The following is a 23,242-nucleotide window of genomic DNA, read 5'->3' on the forward strand; positions in this document are numbered from 1 at the left end:
AAGGCAGCAATATGGATGGTCCCTTCTAAGTGCGATATTTAGAGGGTGCTACAGTGGTAGCAGTTGAAGGAGGAGCGATGTAATGTCTGGCAGGGATATAGCTGTAAATCTACTGTTCACTTCTGTTGATGTATGCCTCGACTGTTTTGGGTCGTAGTCCTAAGGATGGCTTTTGGTTACAGTGGAACTAATCCACAATACAGAATCCAGCTGACGTACAGTAAGAAACAGCAATTAAATTCTCCTGATGACCCTGACCTTTACTTACCACTTTAGAAACACAAGGCCTCTTCTCAACAGAAGTTTTGGAAGGAATCCATCAAAATTAATACAAAAGGGAAATCAGTAATGTCTTAATTAGTGTATAAAAGCTGCAAAGGTGACTAAAAGTCAGCTCTCAGTGTTCTGCTATAGGTTATCCGTAATTCCTGAAATGTTTTGCATCTTTGAAACTTAAGCTTAGGGACAGGATTGGAACTGAATAATACCTTTTTTCATGGGAAACGTGCATATTCCTGGGAAACTTGCATATTCCTGGGAAACTGAGAGAGGAATTTTTGTTATGGATCAGATGTGTAGCTGCACCAGGCCGCTAATCCTAAAAAGCGGCAACATTCTTGTCACGTTCTTGTTCACCCCTATGATTTTCCATATATTTCACAGCACTGCTGACAATCTACCATATGCTTCTTCAAGTTAACTTCCTATTCTAACAATCTATCTCTATATACCTAATACTTTTATAAAACAAAGACCCTGGATCAGAGAACATGGAGCTTGGAATCAGAAAGTGAGGATATTATGTGGTTCACATATGAAAAAGAATGGCCATGGTTAAGATAGTAGAGGGTTGCTGGCACCCATGGAAGTGTATTTGATTTGATTTGGTTTGATTTGATTTATTGTTGTCACGTGTATTAACATATAGTGAAAAGTATTGTTTCTTGCGCGCTATACAGACAAACCATTGCCTGGTGGATGCCCAATCTTGAGTTGCTAAATTATCTGTTCAAAATCTATCCCATTTAGCACAGATTGGAAGGTCCCCTCAATGGGAAGATGGGATTTCATCTCTACAATGACAGTGTGGTAGTGTCACGGACTGATGCATCTGCAACAGGCATGTTGGTGAGGATGAGGTCAAGTACGTTTTTCACTCTTGCTGGTTCCCTCAACACTTACCGCAGTCCCAGACTAGCAGCTATGTCCTTTAGGACCCAGTCAGCTTGGTCGCTGATGGTATAACTGAGCCACTCTTGGTGATAGACATTGGAGTCTCCCTTGCTGCCCTCAGTCCTTCCACCAAGGAATGTTCAACTTGGAGAAGTACTAATTCATCAGATGAGGTGGGGGGGGACAGTATGTGGTAATCAACAGGAGGTTTTCTTGCCTATATTTGACCTGGTGCCATGAGACTTTATGGGGTTCCTCCCAACTGTATACCACTGTGCTACCACCTCTGTTGGGTCTGTTCTGCCAGTGTCTGGGACATTATCTGCATGATTCCATGAGTATGACTATGTCAGGCTATGGTTTGACTGGTTTGTGAGACAGCTCTCCCAATTTTAGCACGAGTCCCCATCTCCTTCATGTTTATCCTCAACATTGGTGCCCCACAAGCCTGTGTCCTCAGCCCCTTACTATACTCCTTAATCATCTATGACTGTGTGGTCAAATTTCCCTGCAACTCAATTTTCAAATTTGCAGATAACACCACTGTGGTGGGTTGAATCTCAAACAATGTTGAGATTGAGTACAGAAAAGAGATAGAGACTGGAATTTTACTGCCCTGCCCACCACGGGAATCAGAAAGAGCAAGGAGCAGAGCATAGAAAAGTCCATTGACCTCGGGCAGGATTTTATGGCTTCAGGACGAACGAGGCCGTAAAATCCTGCCCAAAGAATCTAGTGAATTGGTGCAATGACTATAATGTCTCCCTCAATGTCTGTAAAACAAAGGAAATCGTCAGAGACTTCAGGAAGCATAGTGGAGGACATGCTCCTGTCTACATCAACGGGACAAAGTGGAAATGGTCGAGACCTTCAAGTTTCTTGGTTTTCAGATCATCAACAACTTGTCCTGGTCTTTCCACACTGATCTTATAGTTAAGAAAGCCCACCAATGTCTCCACTTTCTCAGGAGGCTAAGGAAATTTGGCATGTTAATTGTTACAGGTGCACCATTGAAAGCATTCTTTCTGATTGTATCACATCTTGGTATGGCTCCTGCTCTGTCCAAGACTACAAGAAACGACAAAGGATTGTACACTATCCTGACTTGGATATTGCCATTCCTTCACCATCACTGGGTCAAGATCTGGGAATTCCTGGATATACCTATATCACACTGATTGCAGCAGTTCAAGAAGGCAACTCACCATTACCTTCTCAAGAGCAATTAGGGATGTGCAATAAGTGCTGGTCTAGCCACTGACACCCGTCTCATGAAAAGAATATATATTTTTTAATTGCTGAAAGATATGGATATCCTGGCCTAGTTAATCATACTCAGCAAATTCATGTAACTGTAATACCTAACCCACGTCTTAAGGTGGACATATGGAAAAACCATCTCCCAAGCTTCTCCCTAAACTACTGTACAGTCTTTATATAGATCGTGCTCTTGCAATGGTGATAGTTCAAGAATTCCTGGATCTTGACCTATACTGCTTAGCATTAAACCCTTTTTTCGATTTACCTTTTTAGTCTTCATAATGTCCTTAACTATGGTTCTTAAGTCTTCGCATTTGTTTCCTAACTCAAAAAAGGTCATTCAACATCTGTTCTCTTGAATCTTGTATCACATCTTCCCAAAATCAGTCTAGGATCAGGACTGAGGCTTGAGTGGGATGGCAGGAAAGATTGTCACTTTCTCCCAGTAGCTTCCAATTGGAAAAGGGCAGAAAACAAAGGGGGAGAAAGACGCATTGCAGGAAAATCCATTTATCTCAAATGTCCATTCATCCCCTACCTCCAATTCTCAAAAAACAAGTAGAATTATTTCAACAAAACACAACGTACTCCCTCCCTTGATAGAGAAAAAAATTCAGTAAAGCACACCTTTCCAACTCATTCTTCATTCAGTGAATGTCAATGGGTTGTGACTAAATGGAGTGCGCTGCCCTCGGGCATTTTAACTGATGGATCTGCCACTTGCAGCGCTTGATTGACAGGTGGGTATGTCAAATCCCCTGGTCCCAACACATTAATTATTCTCCAAGGCCTCTAGAAACACGGCATCACACATTGCACACTTATTGCCCTACTTAAATTAGAGTGATGATAGCAGTTATTTTGATGTTCTGTCCATTTTGTATTGCTCTTTCACCACATTTGTAAGTCTTATATTTCTTGTCACCTAACTGATATGGCATAGCGAAACAGAAAACCTGGCAACTCACCAAGCCTCCTTCGACTGCACCTTACAACCCACAATGTCTACCATCTTAACGAACAAGGGCGGCAGATACATGGCAGCACCATCACTGGCACGTTCCTCTCCAATTCACACACCACCTTGACTTGGAAATATATTAACAGTCCTTCACTGTCCCTGGGTCAATATGCCGGAGCCTCCTCCCTAATGGCATTGTGGATGTATCAGCACCACATAGACTGCAGTGGTTCAAGAAGGCAGCCCACCACCACCTTCTCAAAGGAAATTAGGGATGGGAAATAAATATTCCCCTTGTCAGCAGATGTTCACTGCTCATTGACAAATAAAAATAAAATAAACCCGCCCTGCACCTTTCTGTTATGAGTCCTAATAGCGTCAGTTAACTATTCATTTGGCTAAAATTAGGGCATGGTGTGGGTGGTTTGTTTCTTTTTAATGAATTTTTCCTAACTTGTACACTCAGGTATTTGCTGCAGGCTGGGCCAGCATTTATTGCCCATCCCTAATTAACCTCAAACTGAGTGCCTTGCTAGGCTATTTCTGAGGGTATTTAAGAGTCAACCACATTGTTGTGGAACTGGAATCACATGTAGTGTAGGTCAGACCAGGTAAGGATGGCAGATCTCCTTCCCTAGACGACAACAGTGAACCAGATGTTTTTTTTTAACAACAATTGATAATCATTTCATTGCAATCATTTGAATTTTAATTTAACACTTTTATTGAATTCAAATTTCACCATCTACTGTGGTGGGATTGAAACCTTAGTCTCTGGGACTCTGGCATACTAGTCCAGTAATAATATCACTGTGCAATCGCCTCTCTGAATGTAATCCAGAAATAATCTCCTCCAGGCATTTTGTGTTCTAGTTCTTTTAAAAACAATCCAATTTTGGAAAGGCGTCAATGCAAGTCTAAAATGCCATTTAAACAGTATTACAATAACCGCCCTACAACTTACTTTTATTACAGAAGATGATTACTTCTTTAAACAGCATTTTGGTGTTCGAACATTAGAAGTGCCAAACTCTCATCTTATCCGTGGGTCTAATTGGCCCAGAATGGGAGTAGTTACTCTGTCTCCCTTTACCATTTTATATCCAAAGTGAAATATGCTCAATTCTGGATGCAAGAATCCATGGCACAAAAGTGTTCTTTGTTAATACTGGAAATGTCACTCAAAGAGACCACAGGAAGTCTAATGTCAGAAATATGGAAATGGAGGCTGAACTCTCCATCCCACTGTTAGACTTCACCTGGAAGTCTTTGATGCTGAGACTTTGATGTCCAAAGTGATTACAAAGAAAATTGCACTTCATTGCAATGAAGGTGAATTGTTAAAGAATTCTAATCCATTTAAAACTCCATCATATTCAAAATAATCTACACAGGGCTAGTTCTAAATTTCTCATAAATAGCCCAAATCTACCCACTGCTTTAGGTACTTCACAGCCTGGAGGTCGGCAGGTTCTTCCACCAAAGTTTCTCTGTGTCCCACAGCCTAATGACTGATGGGCAGCATGGTGGCACTGTGGTTAACACTGCTGCCTCACAGTACCAACGACCCGGGTTCGATACTCGGCTTAGGTCACCGTCTGTGTGAAGTCTGCACATATTCCCAGTGTCTGCATGGGTTTCTTCCAGGTGCTCCGGTTTCCTCCCACAATCTGAAAGATGTGCTGGTTAAGCGCATTGGCCATGTTAAATTCTCCCTCAGTGTACCCAAACAAGCGCTCAAGTGTAGCGACTGGGGGATTTTCAAGTAAATTTATTGCAGTGTTGATGTAAGCCTATTTGTGACACTAAAACAAAACTTTAAAAACCTTAAACATCTTCCAGTCTAAGGAAGATTTCAGAGGAGTCAAAGTTAAGAGTGGTGATGAGGTTGTTTAGAAATTGCATTAGGCTCCTGTGCTTTTGCAATGTCAAAGATTCTGTGGGGTTAATTTCTCTGAATCAAACATTTGATTACAATAAGTCATGGAATCATGTCAATGCTTAAAATGGGTCACTCAGCCCTTCAAATCATTGCTAGTGTGGTCTCCACATGATCCAACCAAACTAATCTCACTTTATCGCCAGAATTGAAGTAAGTGTATGCACAATGCAGGCGATTGTTAAGTGGCGCAGTGTAGTCTTACCATGCGGTCTCAGCACTCAAGTTACTCTCATTTTGAAACCTATCAGTTATTTAGTTAACTAAAATTTCATATTTTTATTGCTGTCCTAAAGGGGGAAGATGAAGTTCATTGCATTTATTTTTGAATGCCGTAACGCTTTGTCTTAATGCCAACACCAACAATGTTTCATCCCTGCTTTGTTCCAGTCCTATGTTTCCTATAATAGGCTAATCAGGTACCAATCTTTTGAACTGTACTTTCTCACCATCCCAGCAATAATCCTGATCTAAAGAGCTTGAATGAAAATGTAATCAATCCCAGCAGGGCAATATACAGCTACATTAAACAATCATAACACAATGGGAGGCATGGTGGCCCAGTGGTTATCACTGTTGCCTCATAGTACCAGGGCCCTGCATTTGAGTTCTGGCTTGGGACCCTCTGCGGAGTTTGCACGTTCTCCCTGTGTCTGCGTGGGTTTCCTCCAGATGCTCCAGTTTCCTCCCACTGTCCGAAAGATCTATTGGTTGCGTGCATTGGTCATGCTAAATTCTTCCTCAGTGTACCTGAGCAGGTGCAGGAGTGTGGCAACAAGAGGATTTTCACATTAACTTCATTGCAGTGTTAATGTAAGTCTACTTGTGATAGTAATAAATAAATAAAACTTAAAAGTAAAAAAAACCTCAAGAGTCAACAACTTATTTAATGGAATTGCTGCAGATGAATGCCAAAAAAAATTGATATTCAAAATTAGATCTGTGCAGCTTTTTGCACAAGTTTGAAGTTTTTGTTGCTTTTGTTTAATACCATTATTCAAAAAAATGTACAGTTTGCTCTGAAAGGGGTGGAAATACTTTAGGCCTTTGTTCGGGGCTGATATCATCGTCTTGCAGAATCCACATGCCCTAATCAGGAGGCTTGAGCCAATGTAAAATTGGGCACAGGGCCCCATCAATATTGTTAGAATGAGATGCAAGTGCCTAGTTTTAGGATAAGCAGATTTAAAACAGTGTTGAGGAAAAACAACTCTCAAAGGGTAGTGAATCTGCAGAATTCACTGCTCCAAAATGCAGTGGATCCCAGGACATTGAGCCAATTTAAGGAGGAGATAGAAAGATTTTTAATTAGTAGCGGGTTGAAGGGTTATAGACAACAGGCAGGAAAGTGGAGTTGAAGTGGAGATGATATCAGCCAGGATTGTATTGAATGACAGAGCGGACTCGAGGAACTGAATTGTCTATTCCTGCTCCGAGTTCTTATGTTCTGATTACTAAGTGTCCTGCTTGGCTTATCATAATCATGTGACCGCTACCATGGGGGAATGTCTGGGGGTAACCATGCTACATTCAATTCAATAAAGACACCACACTAGAACAACTGTAGCCTTCAAGCTTGTAACAGACTCCACAGCAACAAACTAAGAACAAAAGGCTCTAAGCTTGCCAGCTGCCAAGGCCCTATAAACATATAAGCCCAGCTCCCGATCTGATCATCGCTCTCCAGTTTCAGCAAAGGAGCTGAAAACAGGTGTTAGGTTCTTCATATATATAAGGGGCCTAACACCTGTTTTAGGTGGCCATCAGGGATTCCTGAAAGATGGCGTATCCTAATATGCAGTCCAGCTAATTTAAATGGATTGTTCGACTGGATGATAAATGTGAACTCAAGTTCACGTCATTTGTTTTAATATGGTTAAAAATAAACTCAATAATGGGAAATAAAATGTATTTAATTAATACCATAGTCAGCTATCCTCATTGTTTTCATCTTATGCAGCCCCAATACAGCTTTTACTTGTATATCTGAATACAATATTCACCATTGTTTAATTAATCAAAAAAACTCAAAATAAATACCTTTCTTATTCAGTTTGGCTCTGAGGGCTAGAACAATAAATACTAGTGGATGTCTGACTTGCACATTAAAGACTGGTTTCAAAAACTGACTACATTTGATATTTGTGCAGTTGCTGACCATAAGGCCTGGTTTGCTTTCATGCTGTGCAGGAGACAAGTGTCTTGCCAATCACTACAGTTCCTATCAAGAGTCTTGAGGTTTAATTTTAGGAAGGAGGGATGTTGACACTGCACAAGTGTCCAAATGGTGAGAGAATGCTCAGCCTTTTGTTTTGATTGACAGATCCCCAGGATTGCTGTCTGCTTGGGTGGCAGGCTGCAAGTTTATTCTGTTGCTTCTGATACAACAGCTACAGCAGAAAGATGCTTATCAGCAGTATTGAGTCTGGAAGCTCTACAGAGGCAATCACTGATTCAGGGAAATGTGGAGCGGCAGCTTTCGTGTGCAACTTCAGGAATTCGGACTATGTGAAAACCAGAGGTTCAAATTCAAAATAATGCCTTGAGTCCAAAGATAACCATAATTTTTTTGTTAAGTTTCATTAGCCAGAAACCAAATTAACCATAGCTTTTATATGCAAATTATTTGCTGCGACAACTCAGTTCTGTTATCACCAAAGTGAAGTATGCTGAAATGTATCAATTTGTACCATCTAGTCATTAAACCAATACAAGTTATACTTGTAAACTTATAGATAGCTAAGTTGGTTGGTTCAGTATTATAAAGAAACTTCTTAAATTTGGTATTGAAGCCACAAAGACAACTAGTGTTGAAAGCTAGTTAGAGCTTTCAGAGTACTCTCTTGAGTCAGATGGCTGTGTGACTTAGGAGCAGGACTAGGCCATTTGGCCCTTTGAGCCTCCACTGCCATCCAACATGATCATGACTGATCTGGCTGTGGTCTCAACTACACTTTGCCATTTGTGCTTCAACATTCCATCTGCCATCTGCTGCAGCTGCATAGTAACTTTTTGTGACTCATGTACCAGGACACCCTGATCCCTGTACCACCTCATTCTGTAATCTTTACTTATATAGTATATTGTTTTTTGATTCTTCCTGCCAAAGTGGACAAGTTCACATTTTCACACGTTGTACGCCAGCCTTCTGCCCACTCACTTAACCCGTCCATATGCTTCTGCATCTCTGCAACTTCTTTCCTACAACTTCTTTCCTACCTACCTTGGTGTCATTAGCAAAATTAGCTACCGTATATTCAGTCCCTTCATCAAAATCATTGACGAAGATTGTAAACAGTTGAGGTCCCAGCACTCTATGAATTACAGCTTGCTGAACTGAAAATGACCCAAGTATTCATACTCTCTGCTTCCTGATAGTTAACTGATCCTTTATCCATGTTAATATGTTACTCCTATACTATGTGCTCTTACCTTCTGTATTAATCTTTGATAAAAAATTTTATCAAAGACCTTTTGGAGATCCAAGTGCACCACATTTGCAGGATTGCCTTTATCCACCTTGCTTGTTACTTCTTTTAAAAAACTCTACTAAATTAATGAAACCATAATTTCCCTTTCACAAATCCATGCTGACTTGTCTGATCACATTATGATTATCTAAGTATCCTGTTATAACCTCATTTATAATGGATTCTAGCATATTTCCCTATACCAGATATTAGACTGTAGTTTCCTGCTTCCTGTCTTCCTCCTTTCTTGAATAAAGGTGTGAGGTGTTTTTTAATACACTGGAACCCTTCCAGAATGTCCGATTTTGGGAGATTATAAACAATATATCTACCAACTCTACAGCCACTTCTGTTAAGGCCCGAGAGTGAATGCTATCTGGTCTTGGCAACTTATCGACCTTCAGGTTTCATAGCTTTCCCAGCCTCTTTTCCCTAATGATGGTGATTGTGGTAAGTTCCTCCTGCCCATTCACCTTTTGATCTTGATTCATCTTTTGATTAGTCCATACCTTTTTCCAAAGGTAGGGGAGTCTAAAACTGGAGGGTTTAAGGTGAGAGGGGAGAGAAACAAAAGTGTCCAGACGGGCAATTTTTTCACACAGAGGGTGGTGAGTGCCTGGAACAAGCTGCCAGAGATAGTAGCAGAGGCAGGTACAAAAGATTTTAAAAAGCATTTGGACAGTTACATGGGTAAGATGGGTATAGAGGGATGTGGGCCAAATGCGGGCAATTGGGATTAGCTTAAAGCTTTAAATAAAAAGGGCAGCATGGACAAATTGGGCCGAAGGGCCTGTTTCCATGCTGTAACCTCTATGACTCTATGATTTGCAAGTATTTTGGGGAAGTTTCCTAAGTCTTCTGGAGACACAAAACATCTGTTCACAGACCCACCATTCCCATGTTTCCCATTTCCAGTTCCCCAGACTCACTCTGTAGAGGACCAACACTAGCTTTAGTCACTCTGTTCTTTTTTAAGTACTTGCAGAAATTCTTAATATCTATTTTTATATTGTTAGCTAACTTCATCTCATACTCAACTTTCTCCCTATTTATTTACTTTTAGTCATTCTTTGCTGGTTCTTAAAATCTGGTCAGTCTTCTGACCACCACTATTTTTTGATGATTTGCACAGTGTTTCTTTCAATTTGATACAACGTTTAGCTTCTTTATTCAGCCATGGATAATGCATCCTTTTCAAAGAGCCTTTCTTTCTTACTGGGATACCCCTTTGCTGAGAGTTATTAAGGGCGGAATTCTTTCACCCCACCCATGGCGGGTTTCATGATGGACAGGAGCAGATAACCAGAAATCCCATCAGCGTAATTCCCCCAGGGCTAGGTTAATGGTGGATCGGCCTTCCTGCTGGCTAATGGCATGAATGGCATTTGCATTCATTTTCATCTCATGAATATTTGTCAACTGCTTCCTTAACCGAAAGAAGGAAAGAAGTTATACAGCACGTTACAAATTTTCAGGCCACCACAAAGTGCTTTCCAGCCAAGGAAATACTGTTGAAGTGCAGCAACTGTTGTAATATAGGAAACATAGCAGCCAATTTGCATAAAGCAAGCTCTCACTAAAAACAATGCGATAATAATCAGATTCTTTGTTTTAGTTAAAGTTTATTTATTAGTCACAAGTAGGCTTACATTAACACTGAAATGAAGCTACCGTGAAAATCCTCTAGTCACCACACCCTGCCACCTGTTTGGGTACAACAAGGGAGAATTTAAGTATGCACCTTACTAGCACATCTTTCCATCTGTGGAATGAAATCGGAACACCCTGTAAAAACCCACACAGACACAGGGAGAACATGCAGACTCCACACACATAGAACATAGAACATAGATAACCACAGCACAAACAGGCCCTTCGGCCCACAAGTTGTGCTGATCATATACCTACCTACTAGGCCTATCCCATTAAATCCCATATACTCATCCAGAAGTCTCTTAAAAGACTTAAAAGGGAGGAATTTGTACAGTGTGTAATGGAAGGATCCCTGGAGCAGTATGTGGATAGCCCGACCAGGGAGGGGGCTATACTGGACTTGGTTCTGGGGAATGAGCCTGGGCAGGTGGTTGACGTTGAAGTAGGAGAGCAGGTGGCTAACAGTGACCACAACTCTGTCTGGTTTAAGATATTAATGGATAAAGATGAAGCCTGTCCTAAGGGGAGGGTGTTAAACTGGGGGAGGGCTAGATACAACCGGATTAGGCAGGATCTTAAAGATACGGACTGGGGTAAGCTGCTTGATGGCAGGTCGACGCTGGGTATGTGGGAGTCTCTCAAGGGAAAACTAAAATCTTTGCAGGAAAGGCACGTGCCGGTCAAGAGGAAGGATGGGAAGGGTAGGATTAGAGAGCCGTGGGTAACTAGGGATATTGAGGACCTGGTCAGGAGGAAGAGGGAGGCGTACATTAGATCTAGGCATTTGAGGACAGAGATAGCGTTAGAAGAATACAGAGAATGTAGGAGAGAACTTAAAAGGGGCATCAGAAAGGCAAAAAGGGGCCATGAAATGGCTTTGGCGGGTAGGATTAAAGAAAATCCTAAGGCATTTTACTCCTATGTTAGAAATAAAAGGATGGTTAGAGGGAAGATTGGCCCTCTCAGGGACAGAGGAGGGGAACTATGCTTGGAGCCTGGGGGAATGGGGGAGATCCTGAATGAATACTTTGCGTCGGTATTCACGCAGGAGAGGGGCCTGATGTCTGGTGCTGTGCTTGAGGAGTTTGAGGATCCGTTGAGGGATATAGTCATCACGAGGGAAGAAGTGTTGGGACTCTTAGACAGTATAAAGACGGATAAATCTCCAGGGCCTGATGGCATCTATCCCAGGCTGTTAAGGGAGGTGAGGGATGAAATTGCTGGGCCTCTGACGCAAATCTTTGTCTCTTCTTTGGACACAGGTGAGGTCCCAGAGGATTGGCGCATTGCAAATGTAGTACCGTTGTTTAAGAAGGGTCAGAGGGATAACCCAGGGAATTATAGGCCGGTGAGCTTGACTTCAGTTATAGGCAAGCTAATGGAGAGGATCCTCAAGGATAGGATGTATGAACATCTGGAGCGCTGCAATCTGATCAGGGATACGCAGCATGGCTTCGTTACAGGGAGGTCATGCCTTACGAATCTAGTGGAATTTTTTGAAGAGGTGACAAAAACGGTTGACGAAGGACAAGCCGTTGATGTTGTCTATATGGATTTCAGTAAGGCGTTTGACAAGGTCCCTCATGGTAGGCTGATAGAAAAGGTGAAGGCTCATGGGATACAAGGCCAGGTATGTAGATGGGTGGAGAACTGGCTTGGGAGGAGGAGACAGCGAGTAGTAGTGGAAGGCTCCTTTTCCAATTGGAGGCCTGTCACCAGTGGTGTGCCGCAGGGCTCGGTACTTGGACCTCTTCTATTTGTGGTATATATTAATGACTTGGAAGAGGGGGTAGGTGGTGTGATCAGCAAATTTGCTGATGACACCAAGATGGTTGGATTGGCGGGTACTGAGGAGCAGTGCCTGGCAATGCAACAGGACATAGACAGGCTGGTAGATTGGGCAGATAGATGGCAAATGGAATTTAATCCGGAGAAATGCGAGGTGATGCACTTTGGCCGGAATAATGTGGAGGGGAGTTATACGATAAAAGGTAGAACTATCCGGAGTATAGATACGCAGAGAGACCTGGGGGTGCAAGTGCATAAGTCCCTGAAGGTGTCGGTACAGGTGCAGAATGTGATGAGGAAAGCGTATGGTATGTTAGCCTTCATAGGAAGAGGTATAGAATATAAGAGTAGGAGTCTGATGTTGCAGTTGTATAGAACGTTGGTTAGGCCTCACTTGGAGTACTGCGTCCAGTTCTGGTCGCCGTACTACCGGAAGGATGTAGAGATCCTGGAGAGAGTGCAGAGGAGATTTACCAGGATGTTGCCTGGTATGGAAGGGCTGTCTTACGAGGAAAGATTGGATGAACTTGGGCTGTTTTCCCTTGAGAGACGTCGGCTGAGGGGGGATCTAATAGAGGTTTATAAGATTATGAAGGGGATAGATAGAGTAAATGGTGGTAAGCTTTTTCCGCTACAAGAAATGGATAGAACGAGGGGTCACGGGCTTAGGGTGAGGGGGGCTAGGTATAAGACAAATATTAGAGGGCAGTTTTTCACGCAAAGGGTAGTGGGGGTGTGGAATGCACTGCCGAGTAAGGTGGTGGAAGCAGGCACGCTAGGGTTGTTTAAGAGTCACTTAGACAGCCATATGAGCGGGCTACATATAGGGGGATATAGTAGGCCTTACTGAACATTGTAGGCTTGGGAATACGTTTTGCCTCAGGAATGTTAGTCTTTGCCTGTTTAATAATGAATTTTTTTGTCTCCACAGGCATTTAAGTCCAGCAAGGGGCATGCAGGCGGCAGGTTGTGGTGGGCTGCTCTTGGATGTTGCTTCGGGAGTTGCCTATTGCTTCATGTCGTTAGTGTGCTTAAACTGGACCATCTCGAGGGCAACATGACAGCTCAGAGACTATCTCTGTTGCTGTGCGGACACATGGATTTGGGCCTGTGTCTGTGGGAGTTTGCACGTTCTCCCCGTGGTTGCGTGGGTTTCCTCCGGGTGCTCCGGTTTCCTCCCACATCCCCCAAAGATGTGCTTTTAGGCTGATTGATTGGGTACTAAAATTGTCCCTAAATTGGACCTCCCTGATCCTCGCACGTTAGGCGTAGACTAAAATCATGAATAGGTCACTGAGATAGTAGGACGGCGGCGCGGGCTCGTTGGGCCGAAGGGCCTGTTTCCCGTGCTGTGTTGTTCTTTGTTCTTTGACCCCAACGAGTTCACCTCCACCACCACCGACGGCAGCCGATTCCACTCACCCACCACTCTCTGAGTGAAAAACTTACCCCAACATCTCCTCTGTACCTACTCCCCAGCACTTTAAACCTGTGTCCTCTCGTAGCGACCATTTCAGCCCTCAGAAATAGCCTCTGAGAATCCACCCAATCTATACCTCTCAACATCTTATAAACCTCTATCAGGTCACCTCTCAACCTTCGTCTCTCCAGGGAGAAAAAACTGAGCTCCCTCAACCTATCTTCATAAGGCATGCCTCCCAATCCAGGCAACATCCTTGTAAATCTCCTCTGCACCCTCTCAATAGCTTCCACGTCCTTCCTATAGTGAGGCGACCAGAACTGCGCACAGTACTCCCAAGTGGGGTCTGACAAGGGTCTTATAAAGTTGCAGCATTACCTCCCGACTCCTAAACTCAATCCCTCGATTAATGAAGGCCAGTACACCATACGCCTTCTTAACCACATCCTCCACCTGTGAGGCCGATTTGAGCGTCCTATGGACCCGGACCCCAAGACCCTTCTGCTCCTTTAACTTAAAGTTAAAACACACGGGATTGTAGATAATGTCTTCAGATGGATAAAAAACTACTTAGCAGATAGGAAGCAAAGAGTTGGCATAAATGGGTCTTTTTCTGATTGGCAGTCAGTGACTCGTGAGGTTCTGCAGGGATGTGTGCTAGGACCCCAACTGTTCTCATTATATGGTTTGGAAGAGGAAACTGAATGTGTTATCTTCAAATATGCAGATGATGCAAAGTTGGGCGGGAGGGTGAGCAGTGCAGAGGATGCAGAGATGCTTCAGCATGATTTGGACAAGCTGAGTGTGTGGGCATCTGCATGTATAATGTGGATAAATGTGAGGTTATCCACTTTGGTCGCAATACTAGGAAGAGAGATTATTACTTGAATGGGTGTAAATTGAGGCCTTGAAGTCCTTGTGCATCAATTGCTGAAAGTAAGCGTGCAGGTGCAGCAGGCAGTAAAGAAGGTAAATGGTAGGTTGACCTTCATAGTGAGAGGATTTGAGTGAAGGAATAGGGATGTTTTGCTACAATTGTATAGGGCATTGGTGAAGTTGCACCTGGAGTATTGTGTGCAGTTTTGGCATCCTTATCTGAGGGAGACTGTCCCTGCTCTAGAGGAGTACAGTGAATGTTTGTCACGCTGATTCCTGGGATGGCAGGTCTGTCATATGAGGAGAGACTAAGTCAGTTAGAATTATATTCATTGGAGTTTAGAAGAGCGAGAGGGGATCTCATAAAAACTTATAAAATTCTAACAGGGTTAGACAGGGTACATTCAGAAAGAATGTCCCCAGTGTTAGGGGAGTCCAGAACTAGGGTTCATAATTTGAGGATAAGGGGTAAACCTTTTAGAACTGAGGTGAGGAGGAATTTCTTCACTCAGAGGGTGGTGAATGTGTGGAGTTCACTACCACAGAATGTATTTGAGGAAAAACATGTCTGATTTCAAGAAGAAATTAGATATAGCTCTAGGGGCTAAAGGGACCAAGGGATATGGGAGGAAGGAGGGATCAGGATATTGAGTTCTGTGATCAGCCATGATCAAGATGAATGGTGAAGCGGGCTCAAAGGACCAAATGGCCTACTCCTGCTTCTTGTTTCTATATAACACTTGCAGTGACTGACAACAATCCCTTCCCCACACCCCATCCCCCACACCTGAAAAGGATTCACATCAGAAGCATGCATGACGCTGACGTGAAACCAACAGATCACGTGACTGAGAAGCATGAGAGATCTGGAAGGACAAACTCCAACCTCATGCAGAGGTGCAAATGTGTAAACACATGTAAATAAAGAGTAATACTCTTGTGAAGCCATGGATTCGAGCAGCATGATTGGGTGAATAGACAATCCCCAAAACCATTATGTAAACCATGACCACATCATGAAACAACACCCTGCTATACAGACAAGTAGTGCAAGCAAAAAGGAAAATAAATTTACCTTACAAAGATAATGCATAATTTAGGGAAATTGCTTCAGAGGTTTGAAATAAGTCTTACTGACGCCTGGTTCCTTTGCCTTCCAATTACAAATGGAAACTTTCCAAAATGTGAAAAAGAAAAGATCACAAAAACTCTATCTGAAAGGGCACGCCGAATTTCGGCGCGTATAAATGATCCCGTTACACCATTTGAAGAAATGTTCTCCCAGGGTCCTGGTCCAAATTAATCAATACTGTGAAGAAAATGATCGTTTTTAATATTGCTGGAATTTACTGTGGCATTTTGTAAAGCAGGTTTGTGGGAGATGCTTGTGTGTGTGGATGATTTAAACAAGCTAGGGATTGAGTGTCTTCAAAGTGAGCACACCAAAGGAGCTAGGTGTGACAAGCAGACATTTGAAGTGAATAAGGCCAAGTTAGATGTTCTATAAATAAACACAACATTGGTAGAAATTTGCATCAGAAGATAAGTGAGGATTTGTGTTTTTAGCTGTTGAATTTCAAAGGGAGATAAGGAGTTTACAACTTAAAAATTGTCATAATTAAATCAGGCAAAGTTATTACATTTTATTTCACCTGAAAGTGGTGGCTACAAGGACAAAAGATTTTTCTATTCTGAGAAAGATAACTTTCAAAGAAGGATAAGGAAAATGTGAAATGATGAAAGAGAAAATAACATATTTAAAGAGAGGTTGGGGGCTGTTTTGAAGTGTGGCCATGCAAGATCTCATGAAGAGAATGCTTTGTGTTGAGACAGAACTGTAAAAAAATGACTTGAGTAGCCTTTAGCCACCCCAGTGTCTGATTGTTCCAGAAAGCCAGGCTTTATTTTAAAATATTAAATTTCAATATCTGAGTAAGAGAGAGAGACAGAAAGAAACTTTGAAATAATTTCCCTACAGCAACAGTGGATTGTGCCTTGTGGTGCTATTACTGGAATTTTTTGGAGAAATATTAAAAGGATTGTTGCTTAAATGGATGCTTATTTGTGAGTCTTTGTAAGGATATTTTGGGGATATTTTCTATAAAGCTGATTTTAACTGTGTAAATGTAACCTTGTGTGTTTAAGTTTTCTTTTCTTTTGGAGTCATAGACTCATAGGGTAGGATTGTCTGACTGCACTCACCCCAAGGCTAGAAAATCCCACCTGAGATCAACAGACCTTTGCATGGTTTGTGTCCCATCCACTCCGATTCTTGGTCCAACATGTTTGTGATGGCCCTCAAACATCTGTCTATTAAAATACCATTTTCCAGCCCTTGGAACATTTTGTTAATAAATGTTTCAACTTTAATATTTAAAACGTCAAGACATATTACCGGAATTTGTGGCTCTTGATTTCCGTGTACTTTTTTTTTAATGTAATATACCAATAAAAAACAGTTGCAATCACTTGTCAAATTTCCCTTTTTGGGATTTGGCTCAAAATGGCACTTACCATCTGCTGGATCATCACATCCCGACTTGGAAATATATCGCTGTTCCTTTAAAGTCGCTGGGTTAAAATCCTGTAATTCCCTCCCTAATGACATTGTGAGTCAACCCACAGCACGTGGACTGCAGGATTTCAAGAAGGCAGCTCACCACTACCTTCTCAAGGGCAACCAGGCATGGGCAATAAATGCTAGTCAACCAGTGACACCCATTTACCATGAATAAATGAAAAAAAATCAAAAATACATCTGGTCATTAATCTTGTGTTGCTGTTTGTGGGACCTAAATGTGTGCAAATCATTACCAACATACATTGGTGATTACACTTGAAAAGAGATTGGGGGGTGATTCTCCCAGCCTGTTATATTGCTTGAGCAATGCAGCAGGCCAGGAGACATCAGTAGAGGCCATTTAGTGGGTTCCCCGCTGGGGACCATGATCTCCACCCATCCCCGGTCCCTGGATTTCCGGTGTCCTCAGCTCTGCGCTGGAAATCGGCGCATGCGCAGTGGCCCACTCAAGACTGTGCTGCCGGCCTCTCGAGCGATAATCCCCAGATTTTTCAACATGAATCTCCCTGAGGCACTCTGCAGTGCACAGGGTGTGGGAGATGCCTTTTGAAAATCTCCACTAAAAAAATAAGCAGGTGTTACTCCCGTTTTTACGCGAATTCGGCACTTTGAATTTTTTTGAAGAATCCCTGCCATTATATCAGAGCGTGAAGTGCTTGGCATGTACTGAAGTTATGAAGAGTGATATATAAATACAAGTTTGTTCTTTCTTCTATTTAACAAAGTGCCTGCTTCTAAACCACAATCTATTATATATGATATTGCCTTACAGACTTTAACCCTCATGTGCAAATAATATCCATATAAAATTATTCTTTGCTACGGAGATTTTTACACTGCCATGAAAACGGCTGAGATTTATTAAAACTGAACACCATATACTTCTGAGTACAACTTGGAAAACATGTTAAACATGAATGACCTAAAGAACTCCCTTTCTGCAGGCCCATTCAGAAGCATCAGGTATCATGTATGAATCCCTATCCATCTATAAAGTTACATTAATGTACACTGGAGCTTCTCCGCAGTGTTAATCTTGAACAGCTTTCTTCATTGCAAGTGGGCTGAAATCCATATCAAAGTCCCCATTCATTAGAGCTGATTTCATAAGAAGCAGCTCATTTTCTCCTACTCCTCCACATGACGATTAGCTGTTCCCTGTGACACTTAAACTTATGAACAGAGAAAAATTAGTGAAGTTTTGCTGAAGCTGGAACGGTTCCAAGGTTGCAAGTTTATTTTTTTTAAGAAAGAGTAAATTTGGAATATACCTTGTCCATTCCAGACACGATGTGGGTATGCCGGTGTTGGACTGGCGTAAACACAGTAAAAAGTCTGACAACACCAGGTTTTAGTCCAACCGATTTATTTGATAATAGGCTCTCAAGCTTTCGGGTTAGTCCCTTCATCAGGTGAATGGAGAGTTCTGGCCTCAGACAGAGCATATAAAGCACAGACAGTTTAGAGATTACTGATTAGAATGCGAATCCTTACACCTAACCTGCTGTTCAAGACCTGAAGTGGCCGACAATGTGAGTGGAAGGAGCACTGATCACAGGTTACAGAGATGTGTATTGTCTCCAGACAGTACAGTAAGTGAGGTTTTGCAAACCCAGGCAAGTCACGGGGGTTACAGATAGTGCGACATGAACCCAAGATCCCTGGACGACTTGGGTTCATGTCGCACTATCTGTAACCCCCGTGACTTGCCTGGGTTTGCAAAACCTCACTTACTGTACTGTCTGGAGACAATACACATCTCTTTAACCTGTGATCAGTGCTCCTTCCACTCACATTGTCAGCCACTTCAGGTCTTGAACAGCAGGTTAGGTGTAAGGATTCACATTCTAATCAGTAATCTCTAAACTGTCTGTGCTTTATATGCTCTGTCTGAGGCCAGAACTCTCCATTCACCTGACGAAGGGACTGACCCGAAAGCTTGTGAGTCTATTAGCAAATAAATCGGTTGGACTAAAACCTGGTGTTGTCAGACATTTTACTGCATTCCAGACACCACAGGGCTGGCTGGTGTAATCCAATAACATCCCCAAACAAGACATGATAATACAGTCCCCTCCATAAAAGTGGTCCAACTGCAACCAAAGACTCTGGGCCTGATTTTAACTGGGTGTGCTGGTGGAAAATAGGGGCAAGTCCACCAGCAGTCTATTTTCCTGACACTTCTGCCAAAGTTAATGGAAATAAAAATGAGCCGCAGATTAACTATCCCCCAATTCTGGAATGGTAAGAAGTCTCACAACACCAGGTTAAAGTCCATCAAGTTTATTTGGAATCACTAGCTTTCGGAATGCTGCTCCTTTATCAGGTGAGTGAAAAGTTGGGTTCACAAACAGGGAATCACTGATGAAGGAGCAGCACTTGGAAAACCCTGGCTACCAAATAAACCCGTTGGACTTTAACCTGGTGTTGTCAGGCTTCTTACTGTGCCTACCCCAGTCTAACGCCACCATCTTCACATCATTGCTATCATCAACACTGCAAACTGCCAGCTCAAAGTGGAGAGGATCTCCAAGAAATATGCCCTGTTTGTGAATGCATCTCTTCACTCACCTGATGAAGGAGCAGAGCTCCAAAGTAAACTCGTGCTACCAAATAAACCTATTCGACTTTAATCTGATGTTGCGAGACTACTCACTGTGCCTACCTCAGTCCAACACTGGCATCTCCACAATTCTGAAATGTGAAACCATACATTATCAGTATGAAAAGCGAGGGAATCACTACACCTACACTCTGGCCGAACCATATAAACCATTGTGAAGTCCTACTTAAAGTCCTATGTAAAGTCCCACTCTATGATCTATGATTAAATTTGCATGTTCTTTTAAATTGGAAGTTTAATGGAGATATTTCATGGATTAACAAGCATTTGACTCGAGTACGTGTTTTCTAGTTGATATGTTTTGTACTATGAGAGGTTCTTCATGTCTGACATAATTAGCAAACACAAGTAACATGTGTCCTGACCATGTGTCACTGAATCTCAAGGAGCTTCATGTTTCATGCAGTCAAACAGTTGTGCTTGCTTTCATTTGAACCAACGTTTTATCAGGCCCTTAGACAAAAAAATGTTGTTTGCTGCTCATACTGGAGGCCCTTACACACTGCCTTCACGGCTCCCAGTGACAGTGCATCTCATTGTGAGAGAGACAGGGAAAATACACTGCTAGTAAACTACAGTATGAATTTGAAATATCCCCAAAAGTGTTAATGTGATTTTTTATTTTTGCAAGGCTACTATAAATTACAGCATGTGTGAGTTAAATCACAGATTAAGGATTATTTAGGTTGAATTATGTGAGGCGCGTGGATCGCACTCTCAGCTAAGAAGGTGTCCACCTCAGGAGAAAATCTGGGCTGCCCTGCAGTTTTTTAGGCTGGAGGGAGGATGTCTGCCCCTCAGGGAAACAGAAGTCCTGTTTCAGAGAGCTGCCAGCCAACCAGAGCCTGTTAACAAGAATAGTGGCCACTACAGGTAATGTATAATAATGCATGGTAATGATGAGAAGGTGAACTGTGATAAATCAAATCTTTGCAAATGTCTGGGGGTCAGTGAGGGCTGGAGGATAGGGGGAGAGGAGGGGGAGGGCAGGAGAGGGAATGGTGGTGGGGAGTTTAGTAAGAGACCACAGGGGAATGGCAATCTATGGGTCTTACACGATAATGGGGGCCCTCTAATTGACCCAGAGGCCAGTCAAAAAGGGTTCCCTCAACTGCACGCAACTAGCCGATGCAGGAAAAGCTGCCAGACTGCCGTTTAGCAGTCTAGCAGAATACAACTCCCTATTACCAGTTAAATGCAGCATGATCAGTCTCTTAAGTCAGCATCAATTTCTCACTTAAGGCCATCAACAGGTCCACAGATGGGCAAGCTGTCCAAGGCCACCATTGCTATAATTGAGGTTGTCCCAGGGGCAGATGGTGGGCAGGCCGCCGCTGGAAATTACATGCCCGTCCCTCCACTCCCCCACACCCCCTACAGACAAAACCTTTTGGAGGTGACAGGGCAGGGTGGGGGTGGAGGGACGAGTGGGAGGCGGCCTCAGCCATTGGTTGCAGAGCCTGGGAGAGTCCTCTGTGGCCTCTTTTCAGGAAGATCTGGCACCTCTTGTGTTACTCATGCACTTAACAGACGGCAGCAGCCATTTCCCGGGATCGTGGACCCCCTGGACAAAGATCCCGTATGCTGACAATTGCCAGCTAATCAGATGGCCAGCTTTTCTGTACTCAGCAGCACCACCATGGAGGCTGAGGCTTCTGTCGGTATTACACCCATCCGAGGTTTCAGCCCAAGGAAGGATTCTGGCACAGGTGAGAAGGGGATGTTGCAGAGTAAGGGAGTTTTCAGCAAAGTCAGGAGGCTGACTCTCAGGGTGACTCTCAGCGGTGACTCTCTGACTCTGAGGGTGACTCTCAGCGGTCTCCACCTCCCATCCAAGGACAGGGGCACTTGATAAAGCATCGTGTGCTTTTGGTTGATGAGCATGTTGTGGGTCTGTTTGTCATGCTCCTCACCTGCTGGGCACTTCATATGCCACTGATTTATTACCATGAACTATATCTGGAATTAAGAATCTACTGGTGACCATGAAACCAATGCCAATGGAAAAACCCATCTGGTTCATTAATGTCCTTGAGGAAAGGAAATCTATCGTCTTTACCTGGTCTGACCTACATGTGACTCCAGAGCCACAGCAATGTGGTTGACTGTCAACTGCCCTCTGAAATGATCGACCAAGCCATTTAGTTCAAGGACAATCAGAGATGGGCAATAAATGCTGGCCAGCCAGTGACACCCATGTCCCACAAATGAATGAAAAAAACTACATTCTCTTCATTTTACTATGTTAATAAAGCAAGTTTCTCTTTCTGATCAGACTTGTTCTGTTCCTTATCTCACCAGCTCTTTACATTCACCTCAATCAACTTCTGTTCGTGAGTGATGACAAACCATATCTGCTTGTGATCAGCAAATGTGTCAGTAAATGACCTAATATGCAACACCTCATTCAGAGTGGAACCAAAGTGAAAAGGCATGTAGAGAAACTCAGTTCCAATGGAAAGCTCCTCTTGAAATGGTAAGCTATGCTTTTTTTCCTTTTGGATCCCACAACTTGTTGTCTATTTTCAGCCTTTTCTTATTATAGTGCTTTAGTCAACATTTTGAGATTCAGTAACCCCAATTCGGGGCTGGCTGTCACCATTTGGGTGTTGAAGGAGCTGGAATATCTATTACCGTGAACAGCCTGCAATGAATAACTCACACTAGAGCTGCTTGCAGCCCATTTATATTAAGATGATACAACCATGTTGTTTGCAACAACAGCAACAACTTGCATTCTTAACATTGTAAAATGTTAATTGATTGTAATTCATAAGAGCACAGTGGGACAGAAATTGGCAAATTTATTGTAATTGAGAAAAGTATGGATCAGAAGTTTATACTGCTTAGTCAGGCAGGCACATTTGGAGATGTTACCTGATGAAGGAGCAGTGCTCCGAAAGCTTGTGATTCCAAACAAACCTGTTAAACCCTGAAGTGTATGAAATCATGTGAAAAAACGTTGGACATGTGAACTGACATCATCACGCACTAACGCAATATTTAGGTCAGTAGCTGTGCGTGAGAGTCGGGAGCGGCCTATCGACAGTAAAACAGGCAATTTAACCCATTAAGGAGTCAACTGAACCCAATTTTTATGTGGCCTATCTGCTTTTACAATTGGCAGGCTAACTGACCAGGTGACCTTCACGTTTTAGCTACAACCTGTGTCAGGTCGAACTGTCAGGGCTGAAATAAAATTAAAAACTTATCTGAGGCCTGAGGCTTGTGTTTGAATGTGCTGCCTAGACACTCTTCATACATTTTCCTTTGCTATTTATTTGTCACTGCCCTGCTGACACAAGGGACTGTCCCCCTGAGGAGGCACAATGGAGATGCCAGCCCACATCCTCCCTTTTCTTGGTGCCTGCCCTCTTCCCACTCTCGCCGCCAGTGCTCCCCATTTCACAGAGCGTGTTTTCTTCTGGGTGACCATTATTTGGTCGGCCAACATGAAATTGCGCCCTGCGTTCAATCGCGGCTGGCCATATTTCTGTG

The 23,242-nt window shown here is 42.8% G+C and overlaps 1 long non-coding RNA gene across 1 annotated transcript in view; it reads left to right on the top strand.

Annotated features, from left to right (window-relative positions):
* The window catches only part of LOC145345145 (uncharacterized), a 371,118-nt gene extending 348,904 nt beyond the window's left edge, over positions 1-22,214 (top strand). The window contains exon 3 of the long non-coding RNA XR_013887034.1: positions 22,046-22,214. This is a non-coding gene — a long non-coding RNA (uncharacterized LOC145345145). The remainder of the gene's footprint in view (positions 1-22,045) is intronic.
* Positions 22,215-23,242: the final 1,028 nt, after the last annotated feature.

Source organism: Carcharhinus amblyrhynchos, chromosome 7, assembly GCF_965287045.1.
Source record: "Carcharhinus amblyrhynchos chromosome 7, sCarAmb.v2.hapA, whole genome shotgun sequence".
NCBI lineage: Eukaryota > Metazoa > Chordata > Chondrichthyes > Carcharhiniformes > Carcharhinidae > Carcharhinus > Carcharhinus amblyrhynchos.